Source organism: Choristoneura fumiferana, chromosome 17 (assembly GCF_025370935.1).
Source record: "Choristoneura fumiferana chromosome 17, NRCan_CFum_1, whole genome shotgun sequence".
Lineage (NCBI taxonomy): Eukaryota > Metazoa > Arthropoda > Insecta > Lepidoptera > Tortricidae > Choristoneura > Choristoneura fumiferana.
The window spans coordinates 17375040-17397341 of record NC_133488.1 but is presented as its reverse complement, the minus strand read 5'-3'; the positions used below and the strand labels follow the sequence as shown (position 1 = coordinate 17397341).

The window sequence follows — 22302 nt, the reverse complement described above, 5'->3', positions numbered from 1 at the left end:
CCTTTGCTATAAAATAATATAAGTAGGTATAGAACCATGCTCTTTCCAGGATACTTTTAAAAGTCTTATAGAATGCAGTAGGTTAGGTTAAGCTACGTGCGTAAATGCCGCACCACCATAGACCTTCTTAAACCATCTTTTCTTTACTTTACCTTAACATTACCTTGTAAAAACCTAACAGAAAGAGCAACATTTATTTATACCCACAGCCTGGCTGAAAACGAGAGTGATGCCGTGGTCACAGAAAGTGGTTTAAAAATAAGCACAAACCGAATAAGTTGTAACTGAGTTGTAAAAGTTATGCTTCTCGTCTTTTTAGAGACGTGTTTTTTTTGTAAAAATTTTACTTTGGGACAATAATGAACCCTAAAAAGTAATGAAGCCACTTTGTTAGATTCTTTATTCAATAAGTCAAAATATTGGTTATTCAGCGTATTAGATAGAAAAGTTTTTGTTTAAAAACAATAATACGTATATAGTATTTAACCTATGCATTTTTATTGACTGTATTAACATTTTCATCCTATTGACTTATGTATGCTATGTTTTTTTATGCAAGTAAGTACCTACTTATTATACTGTGTGTATAATTATTTTAATGTAAAGATATTTCCGGCTCTGTCAGTCAATTGTAAATAAATCTTCGACCTATTATTTATATCTGGTAATTTTTTTCGTATACATACCATGTCTTAAAATGTTAAACCCATGTAGTAATGGTATTCTTTGAATCCTCTGATATTGCAGGTGTGCATGGTTTTATCCACTTACTATTAGGTATTGCAATTGCTCTCAGTCCGCCCTGTTATTTAGATAAAAAAAGTACTTATCAATCTTAATCCATTGATTTAAAAAACATCTTGTCTTTATTTGCTAGCTCAAAGTTGTTCTATGACCTAATTCTGTTAAAGTCTACAACGCAAACTACAGCTTCATTCCAAAACTGGACCGATTCTATCTAAACACATAAAACTTGTCTAAAAAAACTTAGATTTATCTCGTATCAGGATTTATGTGAGTTTGGAGAGCAGTTTATATGAAATATCTTGTTTTCTTTGAACGCAACTCTTAGGTTTCCTCTGGTTAGCTAAACTGCGTTTTTAATTTCAGATATTGCTGCATAAAAGTTGAAACTAGAGAATCATATTTAAAATATGTTTCAAAATTGGTTCTAAATATTTTTGTGCATTGAAAAGTGGTGATTATTGTTTTACTCGTTAATCCAAATATTTTAGCAAGAACCATAATAGTTATAGTAATATTTTTAGCTACGGCCTTCTTTGCTGAGCCTAATTTTGTCGTACAAATAAAAAAGTTTCACATTTTTATAAGTTTTTGACATTTAAGCTGACTTTAATTTTTTTGCCCGGGAATGAGAAAATAATGCAGCATTAGCTTATTATTTTATTCTTAAGATCAAGAGATAAGATTTAATTCTTTGTAATCAAAACTTTAACCTTGGCACAATGTATACTCAGCTCCACAAAATTTGGCCTACCCTCCATACAAAATTACCTATAACTGCATACATTTGAGGGCCAAATTTTTTCCGTTCAGTATATAACACAATATTTAAATGGAAACATCATAGTGTTAAGGAAAACTACTACACTGTGTCTGTAACTCTTCTTCTTTGTCGGATACTTTTGGCAGAGCAGTCGTGGTCACATAGCACGTCGAACAATTCTACGCCAGTTCTCCCTGGCTGTCGCTTCTCTGGCGCAAACGTTGAGAGGAGTATTTGTTAGGGCTTTTAGGGGTGTCTGTAACTATACGACTTATAAAGTGAAATCAGATTTGTAATTGTACGTACACGTGTTATAAGAAAGAAAACAAATTATTTCTCTTATGACAAAGGGCGACTCCACACTGCGAATTTTTACCGCGCGATTTTTATTCACGCGAATTATATTCCGTGCTTTACAAACAATCTTCTTTGCCATTTTTTTACCGCCAGCGCGGATACTCGTAATCAGATTCAAAGTGTTATAGAATTGCGAGAAAAAAACCGCTCGGAAAAAATTCGCATGCTGACAGGGCCTTACTTTACTAAAATGTTTATTAAAAGCTACCAGTATAATCAAATAACATGACTTCTGTAGACCCTAAAAAGAGATAGAATGTTAGGCCTCGTATAAGCCTCGGGTACACGGTGGATGCAGATGGCTTCCAACCAAACCAACTAGAAGTCTAATAGAGGACACCTATGTCCAACGGTGGACGTCCTACGGCTGATATAATGATGATTTTAGGTCCTATTTGCATTTACTAGCAAGTAAGACAGATTTTGAGATTTAAATTCGGGTTTTGTCTCGCGTACGCTCAATATTTCAGCACAGTTGCATGCGCCATGATTACGAGACGACTGGAGAATTGGATGGAGACTGGAGGTTTCTCCAGTCGTCTCGTGAGCATGGCACATGCAACTGTGCCGAAATATCGAGCTTCTCTAAAATCAAGGTACGTTGAACAAAACCCGAATTTCAATCTTAAAGTTAGTAAAGACCGCGATAGTCTAAAACATTATGAAGTAAGACAGAGCTCCATCACGGGTCAGTTTTAAAAATAAAAAAATACACACACACACACACACACACACACACACAAACATCACGCCTGTATTCCCAAGTGGGGTAAGCAGAGCGCACGAAACGTTACCGCTTCAGAGCCACTTTCAGCAATTTTAGGTTTTAAGTTTGACAAAAACGGTACAGTAGTGACAGGTTGCTAGCCTGTCGCCTACATTACCTTAACTAATATCCTCAGTCGCCTCTTACGACATCCACGGAAGAAATAGAGAGGTGAATTCTAACCCGACACCACACGGGTTATTATAAAGAAAAAAACAAAGACTTCAACCACAAACTTCCGATAATTATAGCGACTTCGTAACTTTCATAACTTTCAAAGGACTTATGAGTATTCTACCTGAGCCAGAATCCAAGATAGCGGCTTATAAATTTATGTAAATAAAACGAAAATCATCCAAAGCTGGATTTAGCCTGATAGGTAAAAGTTTCGTCGTGAAAAATGCAAAAGGGAAATTAATTTCATCATTCTTCAACTCGGGCGGCTCTGTAATCGTTTGCCCGGATTATATTAAAAAAACGACTAAGAAAACAGAATTTTTCAATCAGCTCCAGCTGAGTTTGGCTGGCATTTAATAACATCCGAGATGGAGAATCATATTAAAATCCTTCTCCGTATTTGTCTTGCCATTAGGTCATATTTTAACGTTTTTCTCTTGAAAATGAAATCGTTGGACTGTCACTTGAAACTAAAGCTGTTGGCTACTTACTCGACTTATGTCTGATTCATCATCATCATCCCAGCCTATATACGTCCCACTGCTGGGCACAGACCTCCTCTTAGAATGAGAAGGCTTGGGCCGTAGTTCCCACGCGGGCCCAGTGCGGATTGTGAACTTGACACAAACCATTGAATAGCTCTTGAATCACGATGTTTGCCTTCACCGTAAAGCTCGTGGTAAAATTCAAATGTAATTCACACATGAATTTAGAAGAACTCAGAGGTGCGAGCCGGGGCTTGAACCCACGATTCTCTGCTTGAGAGGCGTTAGGTCAAACCACTAAGCCACCACGGTGTCTGAGTAGAATATTTGACTTAAATAGCAAACGTTTAGGGTTAAATAAAAACTTGTGATATGATTGTACCTACTGCAAAGTAATTGTAATTTAAAAGTAATTTGAATCAATAAATTATTGAAATACAATTATACATTCGAATCGGAAAATACAGTGGTCTCGGTGCCGAATATGATTTCGTACCTTTCGGCGTCGAGACCCTTGGTCCGTGGGGCCCAGGCGCTCTGAGTCTCTTCAAAGATCTATCAAAGAGACTCAGAGATACTACAGGAGACCGAAGAGCTGGCAGTTTCCTCGCTCAACGCATCAGTCTTGCGATCCAGCGGGGAAATGCTGCCAGCATCTTTGGCACCATGCCGCAGGGTCCATTTTTAGATTTATTATAGTTTTAGCTTATTTAATTTTATTGTACCTAATATACCTTTTTTTAGTTGGACCTGTATTGTTCTGGAAATAAATAAAACTTTTAATGTACATTATTATATATCACGGCAACATTCATTAAAAAGTCCTGAAAACATCTACAGGCATGTTCAGTCGAACGAACTCAACTACCTGAAATATTCTGGAAGGATTTGAAACACCTTGTCTAATATACCTATATGTAAAGGTCTTGTCTTCAACGCGCATAATTATGTGCAAGCTGTCGCAATGAAATTATGACGCTCATTATTTTAATTACAAAACCTATTTGGTTTTACTGTATAAGGAAGTAAAATATGTTTACAGAGTAGGTGAAAAAACGGATAATGACACAAACTAATAAGTTCACAAAACAAAACGCTATTAATTGCTCTCCATGCACCTCAGAGGGGCTTCGAAATCGAAAAAAAAGTTCGTATCATACCTTCCCTCTCACTCTCGTCTTAAATAATATAAGCGTTAGTGGGACGGCACGATACGCAGTTCGAATTTTGCACTTCATATTAAAGGGCCTGTTTCGTTTCCACCTCGCCGTTGGCTCGCACCTCTGAGTTTTTCCAAATTCAAGTGCGGAATTACATTTGAAATTTACCACGAGCTTTGCGGTGAAGGAAAACATCGTGAGGAAACCTGCACAAACCTGCGAAGCATTCAATGGTGCGTGTGAAGTTCCCAATCCGCACTGGGCCCGCGTGGGAACTATAGCCAGCCCTCTTGTTCTGAGAGGAGGCCTGTGCCCAGCAGTGGACGTATATAGGCTGGATGATGTTTCGTTTCCACGCGCTGCGTTTCGTTCCTGGTAGGGGGCGGGGTGAGCAACGCCAGCTAGAGATAATAATTATGTTTCGAAAGAATGATTTTTCTTTTTTATTTATTTATACGATTGATATTATTACTCAGAACCTTATTAAAAAAACATTGATAATTACTTGACTGTGACAGGCACAGAAGTCATTATCCTTTTATTCGCCTACCTAAAACACATAGTATACGAGTATTACATAAAATATACTTAATCGACAACCTTGTACTAATTTTTTTTATTGTATTTTGCAATTCTATTCTAAATCCAATTATTTTTGTCTTTCACGAAATTTCATCAATTTCGATGTAAACGTTCCAAACGCAAAATCACTCATAGTCCAACAAGTTATATTGTGAAAAAAAAACAACAATTCATGCATTACGTTACGTTTTCGCTATCAAAAATATAAATAAATGACTACGTAGCCACAACAATGACGAATGATCGTTCTAATAGCAATTCAGTCTGCGACCCGAAGGTAACCTGAATACACCTTATAGAAGCAAAATTATTGTTATAACACCTGAAAAGGAAATTTTGGGAAAATCAAGACACAGACATGTTAACTGTATTTTTGTATCGTTGTAAAAAAATACTAAACACACAGTTATGTTTCCGATTGAAAACTAAACTTTTTTCATTAACTCCCTCTCGCCCCTAGATACCTATTGACATTATTTCCAATAATAATTTAATTAAACAAAAAGCTTTCGTGATGTGACTGTAGCAACCTCGTGTTACGCACCCACTCCATATTTTTTCAATTCATTATGAAGAACGTCAATAACAAACTGATGACTATTACTTTACTTGTCAGTACCTACAGTCGATATTGAATACTGTCATGATACGCAACTCAAATATTCACCACTATGTTCAATTAAAAGTCGCTGAAATCGAAGTACTTAAAGTTAGCACTATTTTTTACAAACTTTTATTTAACTTGCCCTGTTTCTTTTTAGGTCAAATCTTGCTAGTTCATTTTTACTCAATTTGAGGATTGACTTGAAATTCGGTAGATATACATATAATAAATAAAATAATAATAAATAAATAAATATCACGGGACAATTCACACCAATTGACCTAGTCCCAAAGTAAGCTTAGCAAAGCTTGTGTTATGGGTACGGTTAAGCAACGGATAAATATAATTATATAGATAGATACATACTTAAATACATATTAAGCACCCAAGACCCAAGAACAAACATTCGTATTTCTCATACAAATATCTGCCCCGACACGGGAATCGAACCCGGGACCTCAAGCTTCGTAGTCAGGTTCTCTAACCACTAGGCCATCTGGTCGTCGAATTATAAGTCATAACAATATGAGTAGTCAATATTTTAATTTTCACTACTCATGCTCGTAAAGTTCGTGTTGTGCTGGATCTAGGCGACATAAAATGACTTTTTATGCACTTGTGCATAAAGTAAAATCTTCGTCTAACACCAAGGTAATCAGGGTGTCAACAGCCACAAACAAAAAAGTTTCTACATATTTTTTAATCATATTTAATTTATATAGAATTAAAATAAGATCAAAATTAATCAATTAAACTAAAAAATTATAGTAATGCATGAAAATAAAAGGTACATAGTAAGTTAGCAATTGTTTCCACTGTTGCTATTTCATTACCTCGTAGTTGAAGTGAATATCAGAGTGTAAAACTCGAGCATTAAACCCATTTTCCCCTCGACGTGTCTATCTTCCCTCGCCGTACCGGCTCGGGTGGCTACATGATCGTCTTGGGTAAAATGGCTCGTCTTGTGCTCTAGTTGTAAAATCTACTATTTTTAAATAAACTTTTTTAACTTAATGACCTATTTAACTTATCATAATCGATCGTTACTTAAATTAATTTAAAATTTGCATTTAAATCATTTTTTTTTTCTAGGTGTAGATCTCTTAGAGGGCTTGGACTTCTAGCTTTTCCGCGAGCCCGGACGGGGAGTGTCACGCATACCATGAACTACTTCGTGAGTGTCTACAGCAGTGGTCCCTAACCTTTTTAATATAACCATATAACCTCTGGGAAAACTGAATTTAAGAGCCCCTTAAAATTTAGTAAATAGATACAACGCAAGCAACTAAAAACATTAAGTATTATTCACAAAAATACTTTTAACTTTTAAAACCAGTCTTACAATGCTTGAACATTTTTAAACAATGGAATACGTAAAATAACAGGTAGAAAGAGAGCCCACGTGCAGCAGGTACAGTCACCAGCATTAATATCTGCCACAGCGGAGCGTGCAAAAATATCTGACACGTCCTTCCGACCCGAGAAATAGAGTCGTATCAAATATTTATGCATGCTTGTTGTGTCAGATATTGGTGCTGGTGACTGTACTAACTGAGCAGCGATCTATCATTTTTAATTTGTACTATTTAGCTAGGTATTTCATTAGATTAGGTCTTAATTATTAGGTTCTTTAATACCCCAGAGAATAGTTGTTTTACCCCCGCGGGGGTAATTACCCCTAGGTTCGGAACCACTGGTCTACAGATTCCCTCGTGATGTTTTCCTTGACCATAAAGCTAAAAGTCAACTTCAAATGTAAAACCCAACACCATGTGTTGTGGTATACCGGCACATGACACAACGAAAAACCACGAGTTAAGGCCTACTGCTGGCCAATCAGCTGATACGGCTTATAGGTCTTTCTTTTCTCTCGTGAGATGTTTGTTTAGTGAACTGAATCTAGAGTTAGTATTTTATGGCTGCTAAGCTCTCATGCTTTCTAAAATTAGGGCTTAAAATTAGAGTAAGGATTGGGCAAAAAGGAGAGACAGCTGTATCTTTTAAAAAACAATTTCTCTGTCTCAGGGGCATTTCCAAAAATCCCTTAGGAATCTGCTGAAATAAGTATGTATGTATGTATGTGTGTAAACTTTTTATTGTACAAAAGAAAATAAACAAAACACAATTGACAAACTTCAAGATAAGTCTTAGCAAGCAAAACCTATATCGTTATTATTGTTAACATTTTTATTATCATTCCTGATTTTTACGACATAAATGAATTATGGAAAAATGATATATATCAAAAACCAATCTTGTCATAAAACTTCAAAAATGCCTGTAGTTCTCAATAAAATCAAAACGAAACGACCGAATGTCATGACATGCGGTTATACCAATACAGAATACTCAATAGCAATCACATTTTACATCCTACTACTTTCTTTAGGTTCTCGTATATAGTAACAGCGTAAATGATTACTGACAGTACATAAGCCCCTAAGAAACTGATGATTGAAAGCCGTAATCAAGTTCCGATACCCGCCCGGCAACTAGCGTAATGTATCGATGTCGGTATCAATACGAAATAATAATCGTGAGCTCAATACACAAATAAGCTGGGAGCCGATAGCCATTCTAGGGCCCAGGGGAGCGCTTTTGGGGACCAAACAGTTGCCCCGCAAGCCTTACGTAAGCCCCTTTCATTCTTATCTTAACTGCTTGTTATCTACATACTCACACACCGACGCGCCCAGCCGACGCCGGCAGACTTACTAACAACCGAGAAATCACCCTATACCTTACTTATCACCGTTATCATTTAAAAAACTAATTAATAACACGTTTATTGCTTCAAGTTCTAATCAATTCCTTTAAGTCAAAACTACACACAGAATAGGTGAGACAGTTCGAAAATTGAATTGTAGCGCGTTTGAAAGCTGTAGTGATGTTCCACGTGTTTTTTTTTCTATCGATGTTTTTTCCAGCCAGGGCGGTCGTGTTTTGTTTTGAGGGAGGGGGGTTGCAATGTTTACTTGAGAGAGAAGAAGGCGTGCGGCCCGGCTGGCGACTGCCGGCGAAGTAATGGGTCCATGCTTGGGCCTGCGCGCGCAATGTAAGGTGTCCGAACCTGCGTCGATTTTATTACGTAGGTGTAAGGTTGAGAGGCGATCAAGCATTCGCAGTGCTGGGTGCGTTGACTTTAATTAATCGGTAATCGAGGTCGTGGATGGACTGCCGATGAGCGGTTTATTAGGGCCAGAAAATTGTGGTCAATTGGTCGTAATTGTTTTGCTTCAATCATAGCACTTAGCCGAGGTTGTAATTAAGCTAATCGCTTTTGAAATCCGATTAAGTCAGTGGTCATCAATTCTAAACCCCTACAGCTCAATTAAATGGTTCAGAATGGTTTAGTTTAGATTTTAGAGCACCTACAAATGCAGCGGACTGGAAATTTGTCTACTTAGCATAATCCAGCGATATGTCGGCGTGTCAGAGTTGCCTATACTAGTGCCGCATCGTAATCTCAACATTGAACGAAGCCTATGAGGGGAAAAAATCGATACATTGAAATCCCTAGGACCAACTTGAATTCTTAAGTTGGTCGTTCAGCTAACGTTTTATTTCATGAAAAAATCTTCTGAAACTAAAATGCGTTTTACCTATATTTAGGGTTATGTACCTACTTTAAAAAAAATTGGACCTTTTAGTATCAGTATCACTCTATCATTCGCAAGTCTGTCTATTTGTCTGTCTGTCTGCCCGTCAGTTAAGACCCTTTTTCTTAGGAACACGTACAGGTACCGAGCTAAAATTAAAATCAAATACTCAGATCTGCTACACCTTGAAACAGAGAAAAAAATCAAACTTCTAAGTCAACGCAATCAAAAGATTTTTTATAATATTAGTAGGAAAACTAAAACAATACTGCGTTTGTATGTACACGCGGCTTTGCAAGACATCTGAGACTGTTGTAGAATTATTTATTAGACCATCCAACGGGATAGTTCAGTCCCAGACGGGAACTATTAAACCAAATAGATTGCCAGATTTGCTGTATATAAATCCCTTAGGGCTATTAATTGTCTAGATTTAAATGGCGTTAAATACAAAATTTTGTAGTTAGTTATGTATGTATGAGGAGAAATTAATTAATCTGTGTTAATATCATTTTCAATGAATATTTAGTTCATCATTAACTTGTAAAGTTGACTACGTTCAAACACTTAAGATATGTCATATTCACGGAAAAAACTATAGGAAAATTCCGTGTATCCCTTTCCTTACTTCCTCGGCAGATAACCAGCTAATAGCCATCCCAAGGGAGCAATGCATTTTGCCGAAGGTGGCCTAAATCTAGATATACATACTCATACGTATACATCTCCAAGTGCCAAAAAATATCTTTCATTACGCCATTATTCTGAGTCAATTGGCATCTCTGCACTTTCATGGGTTAAAAAGTAGGCTTTGTAAACAAAAGATAATGTAAGTAGGTTTATATTTTGAACATGAAACGACCGTGAAACTCACTTATATTAAATGATATTGTAACGGATCGTAACGGACGTCCAGTCGCGCGAGCAGAGCGGTGGCACGTAGTGTGCGTGTTGAGGCAGCCGCCGAGTCGCGTGCTCCTGAGAAGAAGGGCTGCGAAATAGCCCGAAACATGTCGAGCTAAACTCGGTTTAAGACGTGAGTTATCCGTTACAATATCATTTAATATAGGTTTATACTGGTGTCAGATATTATTATTTAGAACTGGTCCACTAGCTTCAGAGATTTAGCCTTCATTACAATATAAAAGTACTAAACTTGCTCACCAATGTTATTATTTAGTATAATTAGCCATCTATTTTCCAGCGTGACAGCAACCAAAGCACTGTATAAGTATTTATTAGGAGAAATGTTAAAGTAGGTACTAACCAAATTATAACTAATATTAGACACCATGTTCAGGGAAATTACGTGGAAATTATCATTTCCATGCAATTTCTAGCAACTAACGGCTTTGGAAATAACATTCTGAACTTTGCCGAAGGTCTAGAGATGTACCGAATTAATAGTTGTAGACTATAGTCGGCTTATTTTTTCGTCGGCGATTATTCATAAAATAGTTTATATCTTTAACTCTTATGTTAAAACGGAACAAATATATAACTACTTTAACGCCATCCTAGAGCCCAATTGATGTCGTCAGTCACGCTACAAAAATAAAATAACTGTTTTGCATTGTTTCTTCGAATGAACTTTAATGTGTGACTTAAAGTAATAGAAAAAAATATTATTTATAAAAGTCGCTGAGTTTGACGGGCATGATAAAGGTCCCAGCCAATATAATTAAGTGAGTTGTAACCGTCATTCTTAAACTATCGCTATTTTGGCTCATAGTAACTTTTACAATTATTAGTATTAAATACAATGATGTTAAAATTACTTTGATGAGACCATGGCCTCTGCAATGTGTTCAAAACTCGAGGTAATTTAGCATTAATATGTCACATTTAAATCCCGGTTGTAATAAAAACTATCTTAATTTCAAAGCTACTAAACATCTTACTTTAGAGTTTTTTTTTACATATAACTGACCCATAAGTGACCCCTTTCTCACCTAATGACAAGTGCACATTAGGACAAAGGTGGAGCTCACTGTTTCAGTAACATCATTAACTCTAGCCCTGAAGAGCCCTAGATTGTATTAATTAAATATTGTCCTATTCTTTCGTGTTAAGCTAAATGATTTTTTTATTATAGCCGGAAGTATTATTAAATGTTGCCAAATATTGAGATTAGTCGATAACAACCCTAGTCGATCTTTACTAAACATTGATTCCGCCGTTGGAAACTTAAGGAAATTGCCTCATTGGCAGCTCTTCGCAAATATCCGTCGGGCGGAATGAGGTAAATTACATTGCAGGGCATCGTACCTGCTAACCTAATGCTTGTAGGCACGTTACTTTAACTGAAAACCAGAAAGTAGTTTGCTCAGAATCGAGAGTAGAATCGATTATGCTATGTTTTAAATCAGGTTGTGTTAGTGTTTTTAAACCCCTTTCCTTTTTTAATGTGCCTAGTCTAAAAGTTACGAATGCAACATGCGCCAACTAAATGTTTTAGCTGATTTGCATTCTATTTAGATAATTTAATACTGGCCGTTTTCTTGTCAGCCTGATTGTCTTCTAAAAACGTCGAAGCACAACTGAAAAATACAAATTATGAGTGTAGAGTTAGAAATGAAGTAGAATTACTGACTTAGCAAAACACACGTTTTTTTTTAAAATAATGAATGTATTCGAAAATAAATGCAATCGACTAACTTAAAATGAAAAAATATGTTTGTGGTGTCCGAGGTTTTCAGTTATTCAATTAACACCTTGTAAACTCTTTATTGTATAAAATAAGTAAACAAACATAATTGAAAAACATTGAAGTATATGTACAAACGCGAATTTATTACTTTAAGGGATTTCTCCCAGTCAACCTTATAACTACACTTATACTGCACTTACACTTAGGTATACACTTATAGTACACTTTATATAAATAAGAATTGTAGAATTTTAATTTCGATTAGAGGTTCTGCAGTGGTGACCGCGGACCGACAAGCGCAGCGTAGAACGTCCACCAACGAGATGGACGGCTGACCTAGTTAAAGTCGCGGGTTCACGGTGGATGCAAGCCGCTACCAACCGAGGCAGCTGGAGGTCTATGGGGGAGGCCTATGTCCAACAGTGGGCGTCCTATGGCTGATATGATGACGATGATGATGATGATGATGAATTTCGATACTGACTCCGATAAAAACACTAATGGTAGCCTAATGGTTAGACTGAAACATAGTACACGTATGTTTATTTGGAAATGTGAAACAGATTATTCTGGCATGGCATCCAGATATTTTATACACTGTGTTCTTAAGTAAAACTGGAATATCCTTGCTTGGAATATCTCAGCAAATATTTGAAAAAGTTTGTCTGAATACTGCAAATAATTTTCAGTATTTTAAATTGTGTTTGAAAAGTAGTACGCGGTACTCAAAACATGCAAATCCAAGGCCGTGGTTTCCTTTTAAATTAAAATTCAACAAATATCTTGATAAGCCCCGTCAAGCTTACCAAAGCATTTGTTGAAATATTCCGGATACATTTTAAAACGCCTGTATCAAATTGTATATTTTTCAGACTCCGTATTTTCATCGCTAAAGCTAAAGTGTTTTCCCGTTTTATGTATTTACTTTGTTGAGCGAGAAAAGACCTTTTTGTTTTTCTTTTCCCGTAATATGTGTCAGGTGCCGTGAGCTATTAAGTAATAGAAACAAATGAAAGTGACCTACGCCGCGACCGCTCTGACCTTCTTCAGAAAAAATACTTAACTTACGCTGGATTCATCTACTACAGTTATCCTAAGATACAATATATTACGCATGAGTACGATATCTTCAAAAACCGTTATTAACCTCACGATATCTAATGTCAATTTAATTGCACCTTTGAATTATAAACTGAACTATAGGTATTATCAAATTTTGATGAGCGATATAATGTACAGTCAAGGGCAAAGATATCGACACAGCCAAAGTTGCAAAAATATGTATACACAGCCTAAATCTTAAGTGCATAAAGTCGTGTATACATATTTTTGTAACTTTGGCCGTGTCGATATCTTTGCCCTTGACTGTACAACGTATAATAATAATAGGGTAAAACCTCCAGTGAATGAACACTTAAGAAACTTTTCTACTTTGAAAAATCACTACTCTGTACTTATTAATAATTGTAATGGTTTTATGTAATTTAATCAATCGTTATTTAATAAACAAGAATTTAATTTCTGCGATTTTTTATTACGTGTATAGTTTTTGAGTTATGGAAGAATTTATAAAAAAGTACCCAAAAACCTAGTAAATGAACGAAAAAGTTAATGAATGAACAGAGTAAAACCCAGTGAATGAACATTATTTAGATAGTTTTAATCAACATTTAGAAAAGCATTTTTAACATAAAACGAAGTCTTCTTCTTCAGTTATTATTATATAAAATCTTGAGGTAGGTACAGCACCTTCAGTATTCCAATTATGTTTCTGTATTACAAAAATACATATATAATTCTATTAAAGTAGGTACAAATTAAGCACCTTAATATCTTGATTAATTTACTTTTTTAAAAACTCGTAGCTCAAAATAGAAAATTTTTCCGAGTGAACTTTATAGATATAAAAAATAACAAACATTAAACTCTATTGATACTCGTATTCTAATCAGTCTGTAATCAGTCTCTAATTAGTTAAAAGTATCATCATTTGGCACAAAAAAATCTTAACAACCCAATTTTTAATTATAGATTGTGGCTAATAACAATAAGCAACTTACTACGAGCAAAATCTACATCATTTTTTAATCATTTTTAATTTATATAAAAATTAAAATTGATCAAAATAAATCAATAAAACAAAAAAAATATATAATTATATAGTAATTCATGACAAATAAAAGGTACACATTAACTGAACAATTGTATTAACTGTTCCTATTTCCTTTCCTCGCAATCCCCATTTTCTCCTCGACGTGTCTATCCACCCTCGTTGTACCGGCTCGGGTGACTATATGAAAGTCTTGGGTAAAATGGCTTGTTTTATGCTCTTGTTGTACAATCTAATATTATTAACAAGTCCAATTTAGGAAGTAAAACTATCGTGCATTTCGATCACGTCCATCGTTACCTACGTTGTTCATACATAGGATTAGTAGGTATCTAGTAAATGAACAAAGCCAAATTTCTATAGTCCATTTACTAGATTTTTCATTCCTATGAATGAACACGTAGTGTCCCAATACTAGTTCAAAGAAACAGAATCGTTTTCTATGCAGAATCTGAAAACACAACCTTAATACGATTACGTTAACATTTAATTTTAGGAAAAAAACTATATTGAGCCGACACCAGTAAATGAACAGACTGTTCATTTACTGGTTTTAGAACATTTGATAAGCCAGTAATGGAACACCTAAAAATATCAACTTAACCGCAAAATAAGCCACTAAAGAGTACAATTATAGAATATTTAACTCTTAATCTAACCAATAGCCAAACTTCATAGTGATATACATGAAATAAGCAGTTCAAATGTTACTCCAAACATGCACTGTTCTTACCTGGGATCTAATTTTTCCATACAAAACTTCAAAAGCAGAAATACGTGAACTTCAAACGCCTGCCATGTTGAAATTGGTCGAAAATAAATTTACCGATTGTTGTCATTGCATAGGAAATCGAGTTGCCGGTAAGAAAAAAAATACGACAGTTGGTGGAACTGGCTATATTGCTTATTTTAGGCAAAAAACGTGATTTTGTTCATTCACTGGGGGGGGTTCATTCACTGGAGGGTTTACCCTATATTATAATCTCAAGTAGAATTTCTTCTCATAAAATGTTCCAATAAGTAGGTAATGTAAATAATTCGATTAGATTAATTAAAAATATATTTTTTATTTTATTATGTACAGTCACCAGCACCAATATCTGACACAACAAAGCGTTCATAAATATCTGATACGACTCTATCTCTAGGGCCGGTATGACGTGTCAGATATTTTTGCACGCTCCGCTGTGGCAGATGTTAATGCAGGTGACTGTACCTGCATACAGACTTTTCCGATTTTTCTCGGTAGCATAGCATATTAGCAATGCATTTGCTTGCTATAGGTTAACCCAGTCAATAACTTTTACTTCACTTTTCTATCCTTAAAAGTGGTAGACGCACTTTTCTTTACCTTTGTTAATAAAATAGAAATGGCTTGATTAATCTTACACCAATACTTACCGATCAATAAATAACTTATTATGTATTGTGGTATGCACGACGATGATGACGATTAATTGGGCTACAGTGAACAAATTAAACGTTTGAGTAGCTGAATAACCCGCCAATACGTACCTGAAAAGAAAAAAAATAATAATTTAAATATTACCTACGCACGACACCTTCTTAGGTGCTTTCCGATTATCGATTAGATGAGGGTAAGTATAAAATGTTTTTGGGTGTTTTTTTAGAGACTATAGGTGTGCGAGGAAAAATCTTCCGATAAGATCGCCGCACTCAGCGAGGCTTGGGGGAACGAAGTAATCTTATTGGTGGATTATTTTCTCCTGACACAGCTTTTGTCTCTGAATTCGTTTCTCTTTTATTTTACAAAAGAGTAAATTAAGTGAACGGAAACTGCTTACAAGATTTTTCACTTCAGTTATATGATTCAGATAGTTCCCTTGCGCTGAAAGCTTGGTAAGGATGTTCGCCTAAGGCCTTCAGAAAGAAAAAGGTAAAACTTGTATCGTTGTCCGTTAAACAAGGATTGAACGAGGTTAGCACCTAACCAATCATATAACTCATTCGCGTTAGTAATTGCCGTCAGTATCAACATGGTTATTAGGTATGGCCTAAAATACCTAATGTTAATTTCTTTCGTCAGCGTCGCCATCTCGCGGAGGGCGTACGAACTTCCCGCTATACACTACACTACATTACATCCATTTTCCTGGAAGCTAGCAAGGAAGTCCGCGTCGCGAGTTCACTGAATGAATCACAGATGGCGCTAGCATGCGGAAGTAGAAAGGTGTTTTTACGGAGGAAAACATAAGGAAAATATGCCTAACTAAGTACGTGACAGGATTTTAAAGGCAGCGAAGTTTTTATTGCAAAGTACTGTGCAGAATTTCATATGACGAAGGAAGATTAATGTGGGCGATAATTGTAATAAAAAGTGACATTAGCTGTAAGCAATTTGTACACGGAAAGGAAAGAAACAAGAAAAAATATCTATGGCACTTGACGAGTGCTATGTTGGTATTCTTGCTCGTATATCTTTATTATTTATTAGTGTCTGGATCCTTAAAACGTTACATAAACTCATTAGGGGCCAATTTGGCTATACGCGTCAAGCAAGAGGCGCTTAAGGATCAAAATTGAATACCTGTGCCTGTAATCTCACAGCATATTTCTTCTTGTCTAAATGAATGTAGTGGCGGAAGCACTGCTACTTGATAGTAGGCTTAGCGAATTACATGGTTTATCGCGGCAATCGAGCGACGAGCGACTGCGTGTGAACGCACGGTTTCTACCGCGAAAGGAGCGGACTTACATCGACCATTCATAGAGATCCATTTTATAGATGTTTTCAGATACCTATTGTAATGCGATGTTAAAATGCTCGGGTTACATTATAATTTCTTAAGATACCTTATTGTCAATAACACACATTACACTTGTAAATTTTACTTACTAGACCTAAGATTAGTTCATGTTTATATTACCGTACTTTCTTAGGTATATGAAATTTATAAATACTTAAATGAATTTGAATTTGAATTGAGTAGAGGTTCGGTATAAGTACTTTCATGCAGCCGATCGTTGGAAAGTCACCAGCACCAATATCTGACACAACAAGCGTGCATAAATCTGATACGACTCCATTTCTAGGACCGGAAAGACGTGTCAGATATTTTTGCACGCTCCGCTGTGGCAGATATTAATGCTGGTGACTGTACATACATTAAACTGAGTCCGCACGGAGTCCGCTCCGCTCGCGGTGTAAATTGCGGGGTTGTCACGAGGCGATTTTAGTTGATCAACTTTTAATTGATCAAGAAAAATCGATATGAACTGCGTTCTCACGGTCGCACCGATAAGTAGGTAATCGGACCGAATGGGACAGTTGCTTCAAAATGGCGTCAAACAATGTCGTGCGAACATGTATCCCTGAAATTAGAAACGTTTTAATTGACGAAATGAGACTTATTTTGCGGAATGAAATATTAAGAAAAAAACGCAGATTGTGGGTCAGGGCTTGGATCTCAAGAAGGAATCAATTAGGAGCCTCACAAACGCTGCTAAGAGAACTAGCAAACGAAGACATTGCTGAATACCGTAGCAAACAATTCTGCCACCACAGAAAATATCGTTTTTAACTTGAACGTTGTTGCTTTCACGGTGACGTCATCAAATTGAACCGACTCGCACACCAAAGTTGAGAAGGAATCAAGTTTTTGTTGTTCAATAAAAGTTGATCAACTTTTATTGAAAACATGTTCTCATTAGCGATTGTCATTCAATTCGTGAACCAATTTAAGTTGATCAACTAAAATCGCCTCGTGAGAACCCCGCTTAAGGCTTGTTCAGCCACCGGAGTGTCGCTAATACAATACTTAAATCATCTGTCGTATATATAAAAACCGTGGTGGCCTAGTGGTTTGACCTATCACCTCACAAGCAGAGGGTCGTGGGCTCGAACCCCGGCTCGCACCTCCGAGTTTTTCGAAATTCATGTGCGGAATTACATTTCAAACTTAAGTACCACGAGCTTTGCGGTGAAGGAAAACATCGCGAGGAAACCTGCACAAACCTGCGAAGCGATTCAATGGTTCGTGCGGAGTTCCTAATCCGCACTGAGCCCGCGTGGGAATTATGGCCCAAGCCCTCTTGTTCTGAGAGGAGGCCTGTGCCCAGCAGTGGGACGTATATAGGCTGGGATGATGATGATAAGTACATCACACATTTGTTACGTAATCGCGCTCTTTAAGTACCTTCCGTAGCACATTCTTTACCGTAGACCAGGGTTTCTCAAAGTGGGGTACGCGAACCCCTAGGGGTTCTCTATTCGCCGGTAGGGGGTTCGCGTCAAGGTTTACGTGATGGTGGCTGCAAGACTGGCAAGATGATTAAGATTGGTTTTTGGAGTCTTTTTGTATTTTTTATTTCAACTCTAAATTTGTTACTTGTTTGTTTGATATTTGTTGTTGTTTGTTTCAGTTTGTATTTTCGTTGGCAAGACGTTTCTTACCTATATTTGTTACCTTTTATTAAAATAAATAATATGCATTATATTATAATGATGATCGAAATAAAAATAAACTTGGTTTCTCCAACAGTCAATTTTATTACTTTCTTTGGGGGGGGGTTCGCTGTCGTCTAGAAACTTTAACAGGGGTACGTGGAGCCATAAGTTTGAGAAACCCTGCCGTAGACCTTCCGTAGACAGACAAATAAGTACTAGCTTAGAGCAATTAATTCAACATTTCCGGGTACAGCAAGCATTTTACGGGCAAGTTCACTACAATTTGGGCGTTCCGCATGCAACAATGACTTTTAATTAAACGTTCCTTCAGGAAACCCTTTTTTAACTCAGAATTACTGCTAGAGTAAAAAACCTTAGCTATTTTTATTTACAACTTTTGTTTTAGTGTAATCGTATAAAATATCCTACCTCTAAACATTCATAGAAGGGTATGCTTCTGTCCAACGAGTGTTCGTCAGACATAATTAAATACAACGATGTATTTTTTTGGAAATCTCTGTGCAATTTTAGAAAAGTCCTGGAAATTCAATTCGTCTGCTAGGACCAATAAGTTCTACTCTTTTTGGCATAATCTCATATCGCATAGTATAGCTTGGCCCAACGCTTAGTTTTTTTTGACATTCATGAGTGCTTGTTATTTTGTTATAGCCTAAATTGAATAAAGATATTTTGACTTTGATTTGAGTGCACATGATTTAACTTTTTACTAGCTTTTATTAAAATTGCCACGTTAGTCAAGTAGTAACCACTTCCAGTTATCGGATTAACTTGAAATTTGGCTTGGTAGGTTTGGTTTGGTAGGTGGTTTGGCTTGGCATTTGGTTTGTTTTGTAAGTTGGTACCAAATCAACAAAAAAGAGGTACACTCAAAAATATAGTAATGACATTTTTATACAAAAAGTTATTGTACATTTTTAAATTATGACAAACCTTCAAGTTCTCGCAAGCTTTCTTCAATGATCTTCCAATGTATATGAGTATATTTGTATCAAATCTCGCAATTTACATTTTAGTCACTCAATGTGGTTGGAATGACTTGAATTTTGAGATCAAAATCAGCAAAATTCATTTAGAATGAATGGTTCTTATTACTATTTACCTACTCAGAAAGCGCTTTTATGCTGAATGTTTCGAAAAAAATATTTACTTAGAGAAAATTCAACCTAGGGAGAAAAATGGCGGATGCCAACCTAGCTTATACCAGTTGGATGGCAATGCATCAACACAAAAAACAGTCAGTAAAATTTATATTTTCATATATTGTCAAAAATATTATTTTTATATATAATTATATGTATTATGGTTATAGTCTTATACATTGTAGTTTATGTATTATATTGTTTAAGAGACTGTATAATAGCTTCCACTATTTTTGACTCTTAAACTCACTCTGTCGGATCCTAACTGGTTACTCCTCTCATCTACTCATAGGTTGACTGGTGGAGATCCCTTAAAGGGATAAGTCCGCCTTTGTACAAGTATCTCAAATTTTGACAATTGTGTTTTGTTTCTTTCCTTTTGTACAATAAAGAGTTTACATACATGCATACATATTATATGCATGTAATATTGTAAAATGAGACGATGTTAGATAATGCGTATATCGAATACGTAACTTACTGGCTTACGAGTATACTCTTGAGACCTGTGCCCTTATTGTAAGTTTTCGGTTACAAAATACGTCTCGATCGCGTTCGCGTTAAAATCTCAATTTGTATGGAAACACGAACATCGCAAACGCTCCGTTAGAGGCGCTGTTCGTGTTTCCATATAAATTGAGATTTTAACGTGAACGCGATCGAGACGTATTTTGTAACGAAAACTTACACTAGGGGTACTGATGACAAATTTCGTTACTTAGCTGAAGTTCGACTGAGCTATAGTATTACAAAAAGTTAAAAGTCATTTGAATAAGACTTTTAAAGAACGCTCAAACTCGAGAGTATGACGTTGCATATAGGCTTAACTTAACGCGATATTTAATATAGTCGACAGCATTATTTATATCGTAAATACAAACTGAGAGATGGATGCACAGAAAAACCAGAAAAAGAGACCAGCACTGGGAATCGAACGCAGGTCTTCAGCATTCCGTGCTGCGTGCTATAACCCCTACACCACTGCTGGACAGGAATCTAGACACGAATTTTTCCTGTGCATACATATCTCAGGTTGCTTATTTCTACTATGCTACTTAAGAGTCCACCCACGCCAAACGGCGCGAGCGGTTTTGTACCTCACCCCCGCGACCCCTCTGAGATAGATCGCGTGCAACCGCGATTTGTTCGTAGGCGTTATCTGACAGCGACGCGTTTTCGCGCGCAGCGCGGCGAAATACGGTACCGCTAAAGTTTTTCATAAATGTCAAAACGATCGTTTGTTATGGAGTTTGTATTGAATACGTCATATACTGACTGCTATGACAAGGCTATGACGTTACAATTTCCCACGTTCAAACTGATTCAATTTTATGCACTTAGGTACTTAGGTAATTCGTTTTTATTAACTTGAAAATCGCCAAAATTACGAAAAATGTGAAAATTCGGTTATTATGAGTATTTTCAAAGCTGCATTCCAATACAATACAATGACTCTTTATTGTACTCCGGTCTGAGTGGAGAGCCTTGGGAGAGGCCTATTATGTCCAGCAGTGGACGTCTTTCGGGTGACACAATACTAAAGTTGACCTAACTTTTATTTTCTTAGGTACACTTTAATTTAACTATGGCCTATGAAATACACCTACATTTCTAAAAGTGTATTAGTAATTTCTTGCTAGAGAAATACCTATATCAAAATATTAAAAATTAAGCAAGATATATTTCTCAAAATGTAGACAAAACTGAAGATAACTTATATATACATACTTATATATATATACCTATACTCATTTAGGTAGGTAGGTATACACTAGGTATACACTAAAATATGGATCCATCCATCCATTTGCAGATAGGTATCGATTTTTTATTTGAAAACCAAAAACCTCATTTGCTTCGTACAGTCGGATAAAACATTCAAAGGACATAACATTGCCTGGCGGGCAATTTTTTCAATCACAAGTGGACATTATTTTGGGTAAAATTACCCACGTTTATAATTTTATAAAGCACTTACGTTTACAAACTTAAATTTTATTAAACACAAAATAAACATTGTACTTTGCTCTGATAACTGTTATTTTTATATGTTTTATGTACAATAGAGAGTTATAAACCCTTTATTGAACAAAAAATACTCATTCGTGACAATCGATTTTATAAGAAAATGGCCCTAAGGCAAAGTTGACGGTTATTTGCCCAAAATTCAGAACCAACATAAAAAATACAACCGAATTGATAACCTCCTCCTTTTTTCTGAAGTCAGTTAAGCTCAGGCTTCTAATAGACTCTCGTTAATAATCCCCTTTTTACAGCCCTTAATGCACAATGTACTTTTGTGTCAATATTAGTTCCAATTCCAAATATTACCCGCTATGATCCTGTTACAACAAGGCCATAGTCGGTAGGAAAATACAAACTGAAATATAGATGCACAGAAAACCAGAAAAAGAGACCAGCGTTCTCAGCATGACAGAGGTGTCAACTTCTAGATTTTTTCTCGCCTGCTTGCCTAAATATCAAAATTTTCCAGGCGTTACTCCAAACAGGGGACAGGGGGTCCTGTCAAAAATCAGCAATTTGTATTCAATCAGTGTTCTATCAATGTCGTATGTATACAAACACCTCTATATTATGTTTGAGTTTTCTAATAATTTTATCATATTTATGAGTTAAACGCTAATAACCAATAACAAATTTTAACAACAACAGTTTGTATATGACACTAAAAACACCGATTGAATACAGAACTAGGCCACGGATGTCCCTTATTTTT

At 36.1% G+C, this 22302-nt stretch overlaps 1 protein-coding gene across 5 annotated transcripts in view; it reads right to left on the bottom strand.

The window, feature by feature from the left end:
• The window catches only part of LOC141437342 (neo-calmodulin-like), a 327352-nt gene that overhangs the window by 239355 nt on the left and 65695 nt on the right, over positions 1–22302 (bottom strand). For 2 of the 5 annotated variants that reach the window (XM_074100634.1, XM_074100636.1), the window contains exon 1: positions 8319–8643. The exons of 2 other annotated variants lie outside the window; for them this stretch is intronic. The gene's annotated coding sequence lies outside the window, so the exon portion shown is untranslated. Of the gene's footprint in view, positions 1–8314; positions 8644–22302 lie in introns of those variants that run through there. One more of the 5 variants, XM_074100635.1, reaches the window with a different exon arrangement.